The following is an 18,111-nucleotide window of genomic DNA, read 5'->3' as shown; positions in this document are numbered from 1 at the left end:
CCACACCTCTGTATCTTTTATTCCATTTATAAAATACATTGATTTGGTGGTTTTATTTTAAATATGTTAGTGCCGTTTTATACATTTCATTTTAATATTGTTTTAGGCAATGTGTTCCTTTCTACATTCCACATAGAAAACTATTGACTGGAAACTGAATATAATAATAAAAAGTTGACAATGGCTCATACGTGTGGGTGTTAACTTCTCATGTTTTTGACTTATTACTGCCAGTAAATTTTAAGCAGGTATTTTTTCTTGGCTGTCAGCTGGGTCACTGTCAGACTGCAGCTGTGTCATTGCATTATGCTGGATCAGAGACAGTAACCAGCACAATATACTTTTCTCAGAAGTCACAAGATCATTAATCCAGAATTGAACTTCAGCAGTCTCATTGTTTATCCGCATGGAGTCTTACATTGTCTGGTTCTTGCTCTATTGATGTTAGTATGTTTTCCCGGATATAGAACTTGATACAAGGGTTCATCTTCATCATTATCAACTCTTCCCCCCCTTTATACGGGATCAAGGTGCTACATCGACTGTCATCATCTCTCTCGATTCAATAGCATTCTCCTAACTTCTTCATCTATCATGCCTGAGTATCACAGGTATTCTATCACACAATTCTGCATATCTTTGCTGGATGTCCTCATTTCCTCATGCTTCTTCATTAGTGTCCCAAACCTTCATCAGTAGATTGTCTTCTGCTTTCCTGCACACGTTCCTAAAACCATCATAGTCACTTGTCTTTGGCCTTATTTTTGCAGTTGGAGGTACTTCTGCTCTGATACTATCATTTCTTCATTCATGCCACAATATGCATCCTACCACCCATCTCAGGCACTACATCACCATAACCTCTGGCTTCCTCACCTGTTCTGCCTTTACTGGTCAAATTTCTGAACCTTACTGAAGTACTGGTCACACCACTGATTTGTACACTTTACTTTTCATCTTCTTTGTCATACTTCTGTCAAACACTACCCGTGACACTCTGGGCCATTTGGCTTCAGCTCCTCTGATTCTAGCTTTGAACTCCTCATTCATACTTCCTTTCTTCTCAAGCATCCATTGCAGATAGAAGATGTTAACCTGTTCCTCTATTTCCCTTCTATCTCAGGTTTCAGCTTTTTCTGATTTCCTCCATTTACTTCTATTGCAACTGTGTTATCTAGACTCATTTTCCTCCCATGCACTTTCAGTTTTGCATTCCATTTTCCTATCATTAACTAAAGTTCTTGTTCAGAATATGCCTGGAATGCCCTATCATAGGTATACAGCAGCTTTGTTGATCTGTTTGCTGTGACCTCTTTGCTAATGTAGTCCATCACCAATATGAACAGCAGTGGCTTCAAAGCTGAAACTTGATGCAGACCCACTCCCACTGGAAACCCTTCTTACAGTACAAATACTGTTCATGCTTTATTTTATTTGTTATAATCATCCATTGTTGACTGGGTTAGTCCCACTAGGCTAGTAGCCTCTTTTCAGGGGATACGAAAGGTGGTATTTACACTACTAGGGGAAATTTAGACAGTGCATCGGAGAACTGCCTCCTACTCTTTATACAATGGTATTTACAGAAGTACTGGCCACAAATACATGTGCATATCCCATTCCTGGTGCATTGGTGCCTGGGAGGATGATATGCAGCATGCAGACAGAGATGGAGGGAGCAGAGGCAAATTCCAGCTTGCAGGGAGATGTATACAAAAATTCAGAGGTCTTTTTCAAGAAAATCTGTCTGCAGAATTGGAGTAGATGGTGAAGGAAGAATGTGTCGTTATAACCCTCCAGTTGGGAGGGTTATGGGTTAATATGCTTGAGGAGATGTTAAAACAGACTCAACCGGAGAATGGAGGAGACGTTTCCTGGGGAGAGATACAGAGAAAATTGAAGACGAATACTTGGAGTTAATCCAAAAAGGGGATGCTACACAGAAAGTATGCTGAGACAGTCAGAAGCAGCTCTGAGCAAAAAGAAAAAAGAGATGACAACACGAAAAAGAGCTTTGTGGTGAGGATACAAAGTAAAAAGTATAATGAATTGAATACGTATGAGGTATCAGACACTATAATGTTACCTTTGGGTGTAAAACTCCAAGAGGTAAGAAATTTAATTTTGATAAATAAAAAGACATTTTGTGACATTATTTTTGAGACTGCTCAAGAAATGGAAACCTTTTTTATGTGAGTATGAAAAGAGATAAAATGATAATCCTTGAAATAGTGGTGTAATACAAGTTTTTTTCTGAGAAAGAAAAAAATACATGCACAGATTCAAATAGAAGTAGAAAGAGGGACTTTGGAAAGACATTTATTTGTGAAACAGTGATGGACATTTCAAAGATTTTCTACAATAAGGGTTTATGGACTGGGGGATGGGACTGCAGTGTTGTTTTGAAAATGCAAATGGAAAAATATGGGCACATTCCTAGTGTCATAAATGTTGATGTTAACAGGGGTGCTGTGAACTATTGGGAACAACCAAAAACATGTTTGTTTTTTTTTGTGGTAAAGAAGGTCATTCTGTGAATAATTCTGATCAAACTAAATGCTATATATATATATATATATATATATATATATATATATATATATATATATATATATATATAATATATATATATATATATTATATATATATATATATATATATATATATATATATATATATATATAATATATATATATATATATATATATATATATATATATATATATATATATATATATATATATAGATACACACGAGAAAAAGAACAAGTTGCAAAGAAATGAGAACTAGAATGTTATATATGTAAACAAACTGGACATTTATGGATGGACAGTAAAAAAGAGGAGGGGAGGATATAAAACAAAATGAAATAGAACCAGAAATTGAAAATGAAGATAATTTAGAAAAAAGGGGAAAAAAGGACAAGAATATGAAAAGGAGAAAGATATAAAATGGAAAATAGTGAAAGGAAAAAAACATTTCTACTGGAAGAATAGTGAAGGACAGGAAAAAAACATTTAAAGGAATAAACGTAAAAGAAAAAAACAGAAAGGAAGTTGGTAATATGTAATGTAAACTGAAAAGAGTAAATTATTCCATTTAAATTAAGGAAAAGACAGGGTATTAATTTAAGAATTCTTTCATTAAATGTAAACAGTGTTGATTGATTATTTTATAATATCTGAAGGAATAAATATAGCAGAAAGGGAATCAGACATAACAGGATTTATCGATAATTTAGCAATACGAATGGAGATAAATTAAAATAAAGAACATATAAAACAAGAAAAGGAATAAAAAGAATAAATGAAAAAAGAAAAGAACAAATTATACAATTATGGAGAGCTCATGCCACTATGAATGCATTTTATGTCACTTGGTTAAAATGGTGGATTATATTTAAAAGTAAACATAAAAAAAGTTTTTTTTTTCTTTTAAATGGCAAATGATAAATTTAAATGATAGAAAAAGACAGATATGTAGAGATATATGAAAATGCTTTAGAAAACTTAGAGAAGAAAGAGAGAGTATTATGTCAATGAAAAAGAATTATACAAAAGAAATTATGAAAAGTTCAAGAATGTGTCACATAAACAAAGATACTGAATACAGGAAAAATGAAGAAGCGCAGCATATTTGAGTAAGATAGTAGTGTAATGCGAGAAATAACACATAAGAAAGGAGAGTTAGTAAAAAAATCAAACACAGATTATAGAAACTGTAGTTCACTACCAGGAAGAAATATTTAAAGAATAAAAAAAAGACTGTAAAAATATGGCAAGTGAAACATTTTTCAGATGAAATAAATAAGGACATTGAAAAAGAGATTACTATTTTTGAAATAGATAAAGTGCTTAGACAGGTAACTATAGATTCAATAGCAGGTAGAGATGGAATAGGATATGAAATATATAAAAAATGAATGGAATGCCAAAAATAATTCTTGTAACATGTTTTCAATGAATGGTTAAACGTTTTTGTTATAAGAAACTGTGTTGTGGAATATTAAAATTTATATGAAAAAATTGGGAAAAACAAGATATAAAGACTGGAGACCAATAGTACCAAATAAATATTCTCCAAGGTTCAATAACACTTACACTAAGTGTATACTAAGTGTACACCATTCTAACTGAACAGACAACACAGATATTGCTCACATCTTCTTCCTCCTAATTTTAGTTTTCATACTGGCATTCTTGCAGCTTTAAATATTGAGAGAGATTCATAAAGATTGCCACAAAGTGTAGACTACATGTACACAGTGTAATCTTTCTGAGTGACTACAAAGCACAAAAAATGTGATAAGAATGTTCTTGAATACATATTGTGTACACGTAGTGTATTCATAGTGTAGGCTTTATTGAATCTGGTCCACAGATTTTAAAATGTTTATGAAGATAATTAAAAAAGTTTGGAAAATAAGTTGGAAAATATAATAGAAGAAAATTTGTATGGTATGAAAGGAAAGGGGTGTCAAGAGTTGCTAATGATAGTAATAGAAATTGCGGATGATATTTTAAATAGAAGACATGTTACAAAACTTATGGTAGGCGACATTAATAAAGCTCTCGATTTGATAGAGCATAAGACATTATGGGAAACAATGGAGGGATATAATTTTAGTGGTAAAATTAAAAAGTTTGGCAGCGTATAGTAATAACAAGATCAAAATTTTAATAAATGGTTGTCTAAGTAAAGAAATAGGGATGAGTAATGGGATAAGTCAAGGTTGCCATATGAATGGTATATTATTTGCTTTAGTTATCAATATGTTAATAAGTGAGATGAATTGTAAAATGGAAAATTCAAAGTATGTAATGCAGACAGGTGTAGATATTTCAATTTTGATGACATATCTAGATGATACTATTATAAAAATTAAAGTAGCTTATGGATGAAAGAAACCATATTTTGTGTAGAAGATTGTTTAAAAGAAATATGTATGACATTAAATAAGGTTAAAAGTAAATGTTTTGGTGATAAAATAATTATGGAAGGAATACAATTTACAGTGAATGAAACTGCAGTATTGGGAATACATTTAAGTGATAAAACAGTAAATGGAACACAATGGGAAACCCTTTAAAAGAAGGGTCTATATTAGTTTGACTGTCATATGGTCGACACCATATGATCGAACTTTTAAAAGTTCGAAAATCTAATTAAAAAAATAAACTACACAAATAACCTAACCATAATAAGTAGGGGAGGCAAGCCCCCTGCACCCCCACTTTTTAAATATACCAACTACAAGATCACACTACAGTGCAGAAAAGGGAAATCTTCCCATTGCACAATGTATGGAGAGCTCCGTTAAAATGTTCGATCTTTTAAAAATTTGATCATATGGTGTCGACCATATAATAGTCGAACTTTTGAAAGTATAATGATCCAATATAGATCCTAAAAGAATTGAAAGAAATTTATTGTCAATGGAGAACATATAAGTTATATTCTAGGTTTATAGGTATTTACTAGACTAACAACCACATGGGCCTTTTTAAACATAGCCATGCATCCCAAATCTCTGACAAGTTCTGGTACCCTTGATAAGTGTAAGCATGGGCTTGGGAGTTGAAACATTTCCAGTCAGGGGCCTGGGACATGAAGCATTTACATGCTGCGTGTGTCCATTAGAGCCAAACCAGGGATGAATTTCCTGTTCCTCATCCAGTTGTCCAACTTACACTTGAATTGGGTTAGGAAGGAACTCTGCTTCACATGGATGGGGAGCCTGATCCAAAGAATGGGTAGTCTCTGGGACGCATGCCTGTCTCTCCAGCAGATCCTGTTGATATCACCGACAAAGTTTACGTCTTTAGAATGGGAAATTCTGCTGCTGTTTGTTTTGTGGATATGCAGGAGCTACATTGGAGTGGAGTTTGACAATGACTTGTATGCTAGGCATAGATTTCCCCTCAGCAGCCTGTAGGAGACAGAATACAGGGATAGAGCCTTGAGGTGGTCAGCACAGGACATGTTACTTACTCCCTGTATTCTTTTAGTGAGGAACCTCTGTGGACATTACAATAATTGGATATGTGGTACATTCCAAAGGGGGCTTTGTACTCAATAATAGGTCTTATGAATGCTGCATACAGTTGAAAAATGACTTCCTTGGACCTATATGTTATTACTTTGTTTATAAGTTGCACAGCATAGAATGATTTCCTCACTACTGTAGACACATAATGGTCAAAAGATAGATTACTGTCTCTGTGTTTCCCCAAGTCCTTGACTGCTGGGTCAACTCTTAGGGGTGCATTTTCAATATTATAAGTGGTGGATGACTTTCTGAAGAATATTATTATGCATTTCTTGGCATTTAGTTTTAGTCCATGGCTCTAGCACCAGTTGTTTGAATGTGGCAGCACTTTCTGGAGAACATTTGTGTCAGTGAGTGATTCAATGACAGCTACTAATTTGCAATCATCTGAATAATTAGTTAGCCAGAGGCCATTGACATTGGCCTTGATTTCATTGAAATAAATGCCAAAAAGTAACAGTCTCATGACCAATCCCTGTGGAACCTCCACTTGAGGAATGGCCTCCTTGTAGAGGTGAACACCCCAATTATGAGTTCTTGGGTCCTGTCTGTGAGCCAACTGATTACTTGGTTACATAAGAGTTTGTAACTAACCTCTTAAGTTTATCAACAATGGCCAAGTGAGGGATTTTGTCAAATGCATTGGCCAGGTCAAGGTAGGTATTGTGAAACATTCGGCCCTCATACATTGCAATGGTGACCATCTCAAATAAGTCCACCAAGCTGAGTAGGCATGACCTGCAGTTGATGAAACCCAATAAAAAAAAAGCTGATTTGATAAATTAAGTAGTAATGGAGAAGACAATGTGTTTATCAGGTGTGTTCATGATTTCAAGAAAGTATGAAAAACAATTACTAAAAGTAATTTTTAGATGTATATGGGGATCTAGATTAAATCCAGTAGAGAGAGAGTATTATTTTATTTATTTTTTTTATTTATTTTACATTTGTTAACTGGGAAAGTCCGAATGGATATATGTCCATTTTCAGCGAGGCCCGGGGGGAAAAGCCCCATAGAGAATGCAAAAATACAATATGAAATACAGTACAGAGAGTTGTTAGATATTTACATATGAGATACAGTACAGAGAGTTGTTACATATTTACATATTAACACTTTTCACTGTTTAGTAAAATTAGATATGTAGGTTATAGAATATATATAAGTACATCATAATCCAAGTTCCCATCTCCAACATTGAAAATGCTCTTACATATTTATTTGTCACTTTATAGGTGCCTTAACATTTACACAGTAGACATCAGTTATTCAAACAAGTAGTATAGAGTAGCTTGATTATGATCCTGTCCAGGTAAAAAGGACATTGTTGGTCAAACAGCTATGGAGGGTGGGAAATTAGTCAGGGATGGACCAAGGGCAGAGCTATTGGTTTGTAAAGTGTAGAATAAGTTTTCTTTTCAATTGGGTTAAAGAGGGTTCTAAGGTCAGGTCTGTAGGAAGAGAGTTCCCTATATCAATAAATCCAGTGGTATTTGCATCTTCATTAAATGTGTAGAAAGTGCTGAGGTGGATAAATAAGAAACATGAGAAATTAGTAGTAAGACTGTTTAAGTGTAAGTATAAAACATTTTGGGAGATAATAAAAAAATAAGAGATAAAAAGAATGTATTATTTAAGAAAACAAAACGTATGAAGAACAAAATGTGGAAGATAAAGATTGATGAGGGAGATGAAAATCAGAAAACGTGGTATAATAATATAATGGTACAGGGAGTGGCCAAGGTGGCTAACTGACAGCAGCAACTGGTGAAAGCTCTATGACTGAAAACTTTTCTCTGAAAGAAAATGTAATAAAAAAATTAAAATTCTGAAGACACTTGCTAGCTAATTTTATTCATTAATAGTCAGAGAAATGATTTATAGCTTCAAGTTCTGCAAAAGGAATAGTTTTTCTCCCAGAATTTCAGCTGTTTAATTAAGAGGAAAGAGACTTCAACACGAGTCACTCAAGAAATAGTACTCAGGATTCTTGTGTTATAAACGCATTCAGTCAATATTAGCTAGTATACAGGATATATTACTTAAAACAGACAAACTGGATATAAAAGTAGAATGTTTCAAAGAAGAGACCATAAAGTGGATGGAACATTTTGAATACATTATGAAACAACAAAGGTCACAAATCAGAAGTAAGTATGGAAGGGACTTTGAATGATCATGAAAGCAGAATAACTCAAGGTGAGCCTCAGACTGAATTTCATTTAAAGCAAAATATCTGGCTTATAGAAAAACTCAATGAATTAGAAAACAGAGGGAGAAGAAACAACATTAGAATTTATGGTATACCTGAAAAGTAAGAGGGACATCATATAGGTTCATAGGTGTGTACTAGGCTAATGGCCCTGGAGCCTTTACAAGCCTAGCCCATAGGATTACCCTAGCATTGTGCCACCCAATCTTAGTTCCTAGTGCCTCTGTCGAGTAGAGCCACTGGAGTGATCCTGGGGTGAATTTTCTATTTCCCATCCACTCATCAAGATTTCTCTTGAAGAGGGCCAGTGAGGTGCACTGCTTGACATGTATGGGAAGTTTGTTCCATAGCATGGACAGTCTGTGGGTTATAAACTTGCCCCTCCAGCATGTTCTGTTGATTGTGGTAGTGAGGTTGAGGTCTCTGGTGCGGGTGGTGTAGAGGGATTGTGATTTCTTTAGATGTAGCATTTCTAACAGAGCTAGGTCAGACATAGCTTTGTAAGTCAAGCAGAGATCAGCTCTAAGTAGGCGATATGAGACAGAGAATAGTTGGAGTTTTTTGAGTCTGTCCATATAGGACAAGTGTTTACTGCCTAGGATCCACTTTTTGAGGTATTTTTGCAGCCTTTCCAGTTGTTGCAGGTGTCTAGTGAGGTATATGCCATGTACTTGATGATTGGCATAATGAGGAAAGAATAGAGGGAGACAATGACCTCTTTCTTCCTAGATGCAAAACCCTTAGTAATGAGAAGTGCCACATAGAAGGACTTTCTGACCACAGTGGCAACGTGTTATGTGTTAATATAATAAACTTCTTAACTACCTGGCTATATAAAACATTAAATCTACATGAAACTTTCCCCAAGGATTAATAAAATCCTTGTAGGCACTATGTAGAGCCTACACAGATTGTATCCATGTTCAGGGTCACAGTTCCCCCTCGCAGCGTGCCTTGCATATTAATGATGTCATGTTGCCAAGAAAGAGTCAAGGAGCACAGTTACTGAATCAGTGTAGAGGGAGGTGTAGTGCTAACCATGGCTGCAGATGAGTATGAGACTCCCTGCAACGTCCTTTTGTTTTATTTTTTTTTCAATTTTTTGTTGAAAGCATGTTTGCGTGGCACTGAATGCAGCAATGCCAAACTGCACTCATATATAAGACAGCAGACGCCTACCAAACATGTAAAAATAGAAATCATATGTGATTAATTATTTATTTAAAGGTGTGTTTAAGCGTGTCTATGCATATTTGTGTGGCATGACTTGGTGCTCAGCACTGCTTATAGGTAGCTCAGTGGTATATGTGAAGGTATATCAGATTTCTTAATATCCTCATAGCTAAATGGGTAGAGATATGGCTTCATGTGCAGTAGGTCCAGTGTTAGAATACATGGAAGGGAAAATATGTGTTTAATTTTGATATCCATCTTATGCATTATTTTTATAAAAGATGGCCCCACTGTACTCTGCTAAGCTCTGCTCAACTGTGCTTTGACCAGCTAAGCACTGCATAAACATGGTAAAAGCTTCCAATGTTTGTGCACTGCTTGGCTCTGCTTAGCTGGTTTGCATGCTGCTAAGCTCTGCTAAGACTATGGTTCTGCCAGTTTACATGCTACTCAGGTCAGCTGCACTGGTCTGTGAGGTGCTAAGTGATGCAGTGCTTTTTTGAATGTTGACAAATGATGTGGAAGGGTGGGAAAACAGCCTATATTAAGCCCAAATGGGTGGGAATACAACAGAATCCACTGGAGTTCTGACAACTGTAGGTATACTATGGCTGGTAGCGGTGAAGGTGTTTGCTTTCGCGTACAGCGTTGGGGCATTCTGGAGTCCTGGATCATGGTTGGGCTTATTTTGAAAAAAAAAACATGATGACAGGCTGCTGCAAGGTGGTATCCAGGGCTCAGAGTGTAAGGTGGAGGCCTGGGGTCAGCTGGCTAGAGAACTTGCCATTGTCACTGGTATCCCCTGCACAGGTGAGCAGTGTTATCACCACCATGATGACCTGAAAAGATGGAAGAGGGGACTCTTGGACACCTGGGTCCAAGAAGCGAGGGCAGGGAATGCACCACAAGTATGCAAGTACTTTTTCCTCTGTTTTACCAATATGTAATCTGGATGTCTGCAAATCTAGTATGCATAATGGTGTGTTTTCTCCCAACAGCTGCACCTGAGAGGTCTTGCAATGTCAAGTTGCATGGTGGGCGCTTGGCCAGGTTGCACCATGAGTGTGGTGAGTATGGATGCATTATGCTAACTGTAGTGAAACAAGCAAGAAAAAGTAAGGCATCAACCGCAATAAAATATATATAGTAAAGTTTGTAGTGCAATAAATGTGGAATTAGAGCTGTATTGCAATAAATCAATAATGCCAACTGCACTGCAATAAAAACTTGAAATAATACCGATAACTGCATTAAAGTATATACAATGAAGTTTGTAGTGCAACAAATGTGGAATTAGAGCTGTATTGCAATAAATGAATAATGCCAATTGTATTGCAATAAAAACATGAAACAATACCAATAACACCAAGGAAAATGGTGTACATCAGGATTGTGTTGTTGCAACCACTGCAGTGGAGCTGTAAGCATTGAGGCTGTAAGGTAAGGAGACGCAGTCAAGTATGACACTGTAATAGCTGTAGAATGCAAATCTAATGGCTGCAAATTGTATTGGTTAACTCATATAAGTACTGTTCAAGGCTGTCACTAGGCCAGTATTGGTCACATAATGCTCTGTCATCCACACACATGAGGTTATAAAGGTATATCGGTGAAGTAACCCACTCCATGAGCTGATTTTGTTTGTTGACTTCACAGATATGATACTGAAAAATAGCTTACCTACTATCTACATTGTACTTGTATTTAATGGATGTGCATTCTATTGTCACTGCAGTCTAGGATAACACTGTAGTAGTACTGCCAGGTCATATTTTGGTTGCAAGTGAACTCTAGGCAAATATCAGTCAGTAATCAGCAGTGACTCAGTAGCTCAGTATCTTAAATGCTCTGTATACAGTACATTTTGCCACACATAGTCCAGAGTTCGAATCTAGCAGTAGATAGCAGTAGATATTACAGTATCAGTCACGTTATGCTCATAATTTCTCCCTCCACAGTAACTACAGGTAAATGGGTAAGGTAGCTCATATTATGAGTAGATAATTGTGTGTTTAGGTGTCACAGGCTTTTAAAGTCATTAGCAAGAATGTGTTCATCAGCAATGTTCAATCAGAAATAAAATGTGTAATCTTGGTATGGCAGTATGCCTGGAGTGTTAAAAGTTACAGTCAATGTTTACATTCTATGCAGATGTCCTCTGCAGTCACTGTTATTGGCTTCTGTTCCCATGCCTGCCAACCAGGGCATGACAGCTGTTTAGTGTCTGTACTCTACACATACATGTCTCTCAAGTGTCACGATATCACGTTATGTAATTAATAGTGCACAATCCATCTGTCACAGGATTACCATGGAAATGATTACATAGATTGCAAAGTATCACTAAAATTAGCCCACAGTACACTTTGCTAGTTATAAAGGTCTACCTGATGTGCAAGTGTTCAGTGTATTTGTGTACCAAGAGTTGTTACTGCTTGGCCCATAGTGTCCCATGCAAATAGCTTGAGAGGTATGTACATGCTACATCAGCTATAGGAGACTTGAAGCCACTGTACACATAAACAATACACAGACCTGTACAGTAGATAGTAGTACTGTTGTCAAGAAAATAACCGGAAATGTTACTAATAGACTGTTTTTCTCTCTCTCTTCCCACCCCTTATCTTCATTTATTTCTTATTGTTATTCATTGATTATGGTTTATTATTAACATATGTTGTTACATTAACTGTATTTTGGGACGTGTTTTATTACTGTAATGTATTATAATGGTTGCATACTATCATATTTTGTTAAATTACCTATTTTGTTGGTGTTATGCTGTAACTGTTACTGGCATGCTGTTAACATACAGACTGTTCTGTTAATTATTGTTGTATTTCACATAATATGCCTTGATATGTAATTGCATTATTTCCAGTGTTCTGCCATGCTCTTATCACTAACAATAAATTGTTCACAACTAACCTATACTTATTGCTATACCTCTATTACCATAGCATGTCAGGGTCGACCAGTTCTGGCTGATCTGCCTACCTTGCCTCAACTGGCTGTGGCACTGGGTCCTGGCACATCTGGGACCCAGACCGATGGTTCCCCCTCCACTGCCCCTGCACCACCTGTGTCATTGGATGAGACAACCTCAAGGGAAGGGGCCCAGCCTCCCCATGAAAGTGGTGGCAGAGGGGCCATTGTCAGAGAGGATCAACTGCCAGTCATGGCACACAGGGTTGTTCATTGCAAATAAGAACACCACCTGCACCAAATTGAGAGCACGCTGGCCAACCTGGTGGGGCAGACTCACTCTGGAGCCCAGCCACCAGCACAGCCACCCTTGGGGCAGTGAAGGGGCAGTCTCAACATCCAACGAGTGGGGACTTGAGTCATGCTGCTGCCGTCCGGAGGCACATGCAACTTAGATTCCATAATAACCTTCCCATCCAAAGTGTTCACTCACCTCCTGTGTCACACACCACCCCTGTTTGCTGTCTCTTCTGTCTTGTCTGTCTCCTAATGCATCCTCTCCTACTCACTTTACCTCTCCACATGTACCTTAGTTCCTTCCCCAACATTCCACTCTCACCTTAAAAAAAAAAGGGCAATCATTCCCCCAAAAAAATATTGCCCCATACATAGCGCTCCATTATGCATACATGTCACTGGACACAAGTAATTTGGTCCAATTGGCTTGACAACACAGTTATGTTGTCCTCACCTCTTTCTCTGGGGTTTGAGAGTTCAAATTCATCTACAAAATCTGTCAAAGTGCACAGCTGTTTCTGTACAAGATATAGCTATGGTTCTTTCCTACACCCTTCCTGCACATCCCTACCTGCCTTTCATTATGTTTTTCCCCATTGCTTGCCTCCATTTCACCACTTTCCTATCTCCCCTTTTTCTTTTCTTTATATTTTTTTAGCACGGAGCTGCATGGCATGCTGTCTCGCACAGCTTCACTAAGCTCAGCTAAATAGAGCTGTAATGAGTATATGTGTTTATAACATTGCAAGTCACATGTACAAAATAAACACCTCTGCCATGTTTTGAACCCAAGCCCATCAAACCTGCAGCACACTGCATTAACCCACCACACAGATCTTAATTAAAACAGGTGTTTTCATCAAATCATAGTGATTGCCACTTACAGTCATTAGGCACATCTCAGCGGAGCTCCACACCGTACCACTCTGCCCAAATTGGAATTAAAAATGAATGGGAGAAATGGGAGTGTGCCTTGGAATCTGGTGGAATAATACACCACTAGACAGCCAAAGACATAAAAATGGATGTGATAGCAGGTACATGCGCCCTTGTATCAGCAACATGTAGAAAGACATCTGCTAATGTATCAATGACAAAGAACAAGTTCAACTTGGACCCTGGTGCAGAAATACAGCCCTAGAAAGCCATGCACATATTGATGGATGCAGACAATGCATGTCACAGCCTGTTTGCACATATACCTTGCAAATACACCTGCTGTAGTAGTGACACAGTAGCTTAGTCTGTTAAATGCTTGCATGCAGTACATTTTGCCACACAATGTCCTGGGTTTAAATCCAGTCTTGTGTTGCAGTTCAATTGCATTATTGTGAAGACAGCTATTAATGACTGAGTCATGCAATGTTTATCCCCACATATTACTGATAATTAATGAACTGCTATCCAGTATTGCAAGTCAAAGGCCTGCAGTTAGGGCCACACTGCACATATCTGTATAGTATAGCTATATGTCACCTACTACTCTGTTATTGGCACTGTTGCATAACAGATGTACCTTAATCACATGCCTCAATTGGATTGTAAAATGTACCCTTACCCTGGCTCTGCTGTAATGACAGGGTACAGTTACATGTACAGCTTATTATCCCCCAAAGTGTTCACACTCCCTCCTATGTGTTGTTCTAGGCTGCAGCAGTCACTGCAGCCTGTAGCACACACACACACCTGTATGTAAATGTAGCTACTACAGATGTACTATACCTCCCAACCTCCTAGCACAAGGAATCTGGACATAGCCATACTTAATGGGGGTGGTGGGGTGGTGGAGGTCCAGTGATTAAAATATGTTTTACAGTTGGTTCCTACATAGATAATAAGTTGATAGAATAAAGCTATTGCATTAGCATGAATATTCTGAGGAGGATGAAGTCTGACACTCAAATGTGTGTCTTCCATTACTGACCTCAACCCACAATGTTTGCCAGTGAATTGCCAGATGACCACAATGTCATGGGACACTAACCACACATATGAGGTGAAAGTATGCACATATTGCATAAATCTATACAGTTGACAGTTATGTTACCTACCCTCTGTGATGCTGTAGTCTCCACACCTCAGTAATGTCCACCTTAACAGATAAGAAAGGTGCCCAGGTCTACATGAAGGCCTTATATATTGCACTATGGTGGCATGTCATTGGCTAATGAAAGTGCAATTCAGCTGTTTTGACTGCAGTTACCATATCAGAGCCACAGATTGGTGCAAAGGCAACTACCTAATAATGAGCAGTACCTTAAAAAGGCAAGCAGCTAGTTACTGGGAACAAGTCTGTATGAGACTTACCTCACACAGAGAGTGTATTTTCAAAAAATTACCAGAAGTTCAACAAAGGAGCAATGCACTCAGCCAGGTATGTAATTGATTTCTCCATATAACAGGATGCAGATGGGAGGATGGAGCTATGGGGAATAGGGATTACAGCAGTAAGCTTGTCTTAGATATATGGTAATGACACATAATTGTTACTCAGCTGTCCTACACCTACAGGCATGCCTCTCAAATGTCCCTGATTTCCACTCACATCTTAGCTCTGTCCTTCTAATTCCCTCCTACAACAGTTGGCTGTCATAGGGAAGCTAGTGAATTACATGTAATACGTAGTGACAGTAAGTAAGGGTGTATACTCCTGCAACATCAGATGATGTACACTAATTCACCTCTTCTCATTCTTTCAGTGTCTCACATAAATAGTTCTAACAATTTAAATGTGTCCTTGAGCGTTCCTGATATACTCTGGCTAAGTCGATGAGTCTGTTGACGTTGTTCCCAGCCTGGTTGAGAGCTATGCCTAACATAGCTGTCAAGCTATTACAACAAGAAATCTGAGCAAAGCCATAATTAATGGAGGGACAAAGCCCAAAAATTAGGGACACTGTAACTATTGCTTGTATAAAGTAAGAAAGTGAATTGAATAACAGATATTACAGTAGCATAACTGTGTTCTAACGGGTATGACATCTTAAACTTAGAATTCTGTCTTTATTTTCTGACATCAACCATTAATGATTGGACGACCTTTTGTCAGAAATCCACAAGGCTGTGTGAAAATGACCAATAGTATGATGCAAACATCTTGACATTCTGAAAACATCTGTATATTTGAGAGGTATGATGCCTACAGGGAACATATTATACAACAGGTTTGCATTATTTTCTATCATTGTGGTATACAGGTGGTTGTAATAGCACACTGCTATTTGTCTGACAGTGGCCAAATGACATAGTAGTGGGAGGTTGCCCGTAGAGGACACACTACAGTACACTGCAGTGTAGGGTGTAGGAACATGCATTAGAATCTGTCAGGGCACAATAGGCACATACCCCAGTAGTGTTACTGTCTCGCTGGGATCCACACTCATAGTATGTTGCCAGACTGTGGGATATGATCTGTGACAGAGCAGTAGGTAGTACAGTCCATTATGTGCATGCTTAATCTGTACATAGTGGACGTTCATGTATCTAGTGCTGTAATGTGTTACCCTTTTGTTGTCTTTCTGGACTCACAGATGACATGCCCCCTTCTCTGATGCAGAGAATGAGGTAATAGTGGATGCACTAAGTCATCATCACCAGATGTTGTTGTCCAGGGGGAGGCATAATCATGAACAATGGGCAGCATTGTGGGCAGACCTTGTGCAGGATGTCAGTCAGACTGGCCAGCAGGACAGGATCTATGAGTAGGTGTGACATAGATCCACAGATATGGCAAATGCTGTATGATGAAGGCAGCTGATGTTGCCAGGGATCATGCAGCCACCACTGGAGGGCCTGCAGTGATACAACCACTCTCAGCCACAGATGAATTCCTGGTGAACCTAAGAACACATGACAGCTCCCAGGCATCCATCACACCATACATCATGGAGTTGGGTGCCACAGTGCCCCCAACAGAAGAGTGTCCAGGTAAGCTTACTGTGTCCATCATTTTAATACTTTATCAGTCAATGTGGCTGGCTGTACATATCTGTACATGGGTGTCAGAGCTATCTGCATTGGGGGGGGGTGCTGGGGTTTAAGCTCAGTTCTGCACAAATACTTTAAATCTCAGCAATACAGCCAGTAATAGTGGTTACTGTACAAGTAGATATATGCACATGTTACCCTGTAGTGCTACAGCATATGGTAGTGCTGACAATACCTCTCACTCACCATTTCATAGGTCTGTCAGGAATTGCCCAAGCCTGTGGTCCTGTACCTGGTAACCATGATACTGTTGTTTTATGGATCATATATACCCTATGAAAGTTAAGGGGTGCCATATTGCACTACGTACAAATGTTGTGTTAGAATATTGGTATGTACCATTCTGGAGCAGTTGACTACAGTTCATAGACTGGGTAATCACAGATGTGTATATGAACGAACATTAACACATTTGCACTTATAGTTATGAGCAGCTATGCAGCCTGGTATACATGAGGCAAGTAATTCAAGATGCCTGTTCAAACATAAAAGGTAAATGTTACATACCTGAGGCAGTGGCACTAGTACTGGCATATCATTCTTAAGATAGTGCACTGGGTTTAATGTGCAGTTCTATCATGTATAGTGTCATACTGCATACCTTACTGAAAAATTGTACTGGCAACTTTAACTGGATGTAGCTGATGTGCATGTTATAAATGCTTGTATGTGTATGTTGTTGTGAGGTTGTCTGTTGTGCACAGTAGCAGAGATGAGAAGATGTGAGACTGGTAATGCAGTTTTGGATCCTCATTTGTATGAGTCTGTGTGGATTACCATCCATAAAAGTTCAGGTAGTAATGTATTGCTTTTGTCTTGGTTTTCACAAGTGACCGGGGTTGGGTGTTGGACTCTGTCCCCCTCACAACCTGATGTCAGTGTCTCATCAGACTCTGATGATAACAGTGGCCATAGTGAGGCATAGGTGGGGTTGTTGGTGGCTGATTCTGTCCCAGAGGTTGACATCCCTCTTCTACTCCCATTGCCTCCACACACAGTCAGCATGCCTACACATACCCAGTCCCCAGAAGCCACAGATATTAGACAGAGGGAGTACACATTGAACAGGGAAGTGTGGCAACTATGGCTCCAGTGAGTGTAGACACTGGTCATAGCAAGGAAACTAGCGATGTCCCACACAGGCAGATTGACAGGGGTGCTTGTAGGAGGTCTGCTGTCCATCCACCACCTTTTGTTGGTGTCACATCTCGAGTCACTTGATGTATGTTTTGGGCCATCATGGAAGCAGAGGCACATTCTGAATGAAACACCAGATGTATGGTTAGGGTTTTGGATGCAGTACAGTCTGACATCTGCGACTGCCTCCCCCAGATTGGGGACACTCTGGCTCAGTTCACCGATGCAGTGGACAGACAGTGGGCTGAGATGATGTCTGTCTTTGGGCCATACATTGTGTTGGAACGTCTGGTTGCAGATGGGTGTCAGACCCGTAGATATAGGTCAGCA

Source organism: Protopterus annectens, chromosome 17.part0 (assembly GCF_019279795.1).
Source record: "Protopterus annectens isolate FY-2018-M chromosome 17.part0, PAN1.0, whole genome shotgun sequence".
NCBI lineage: Eukaryota > Metazoa > Chordata > Ceratodontiformes > Protopteridae > Protopterus > Protopterus annectens.
Note: the sequence above shows the minus strand (reverse complement) of the source record.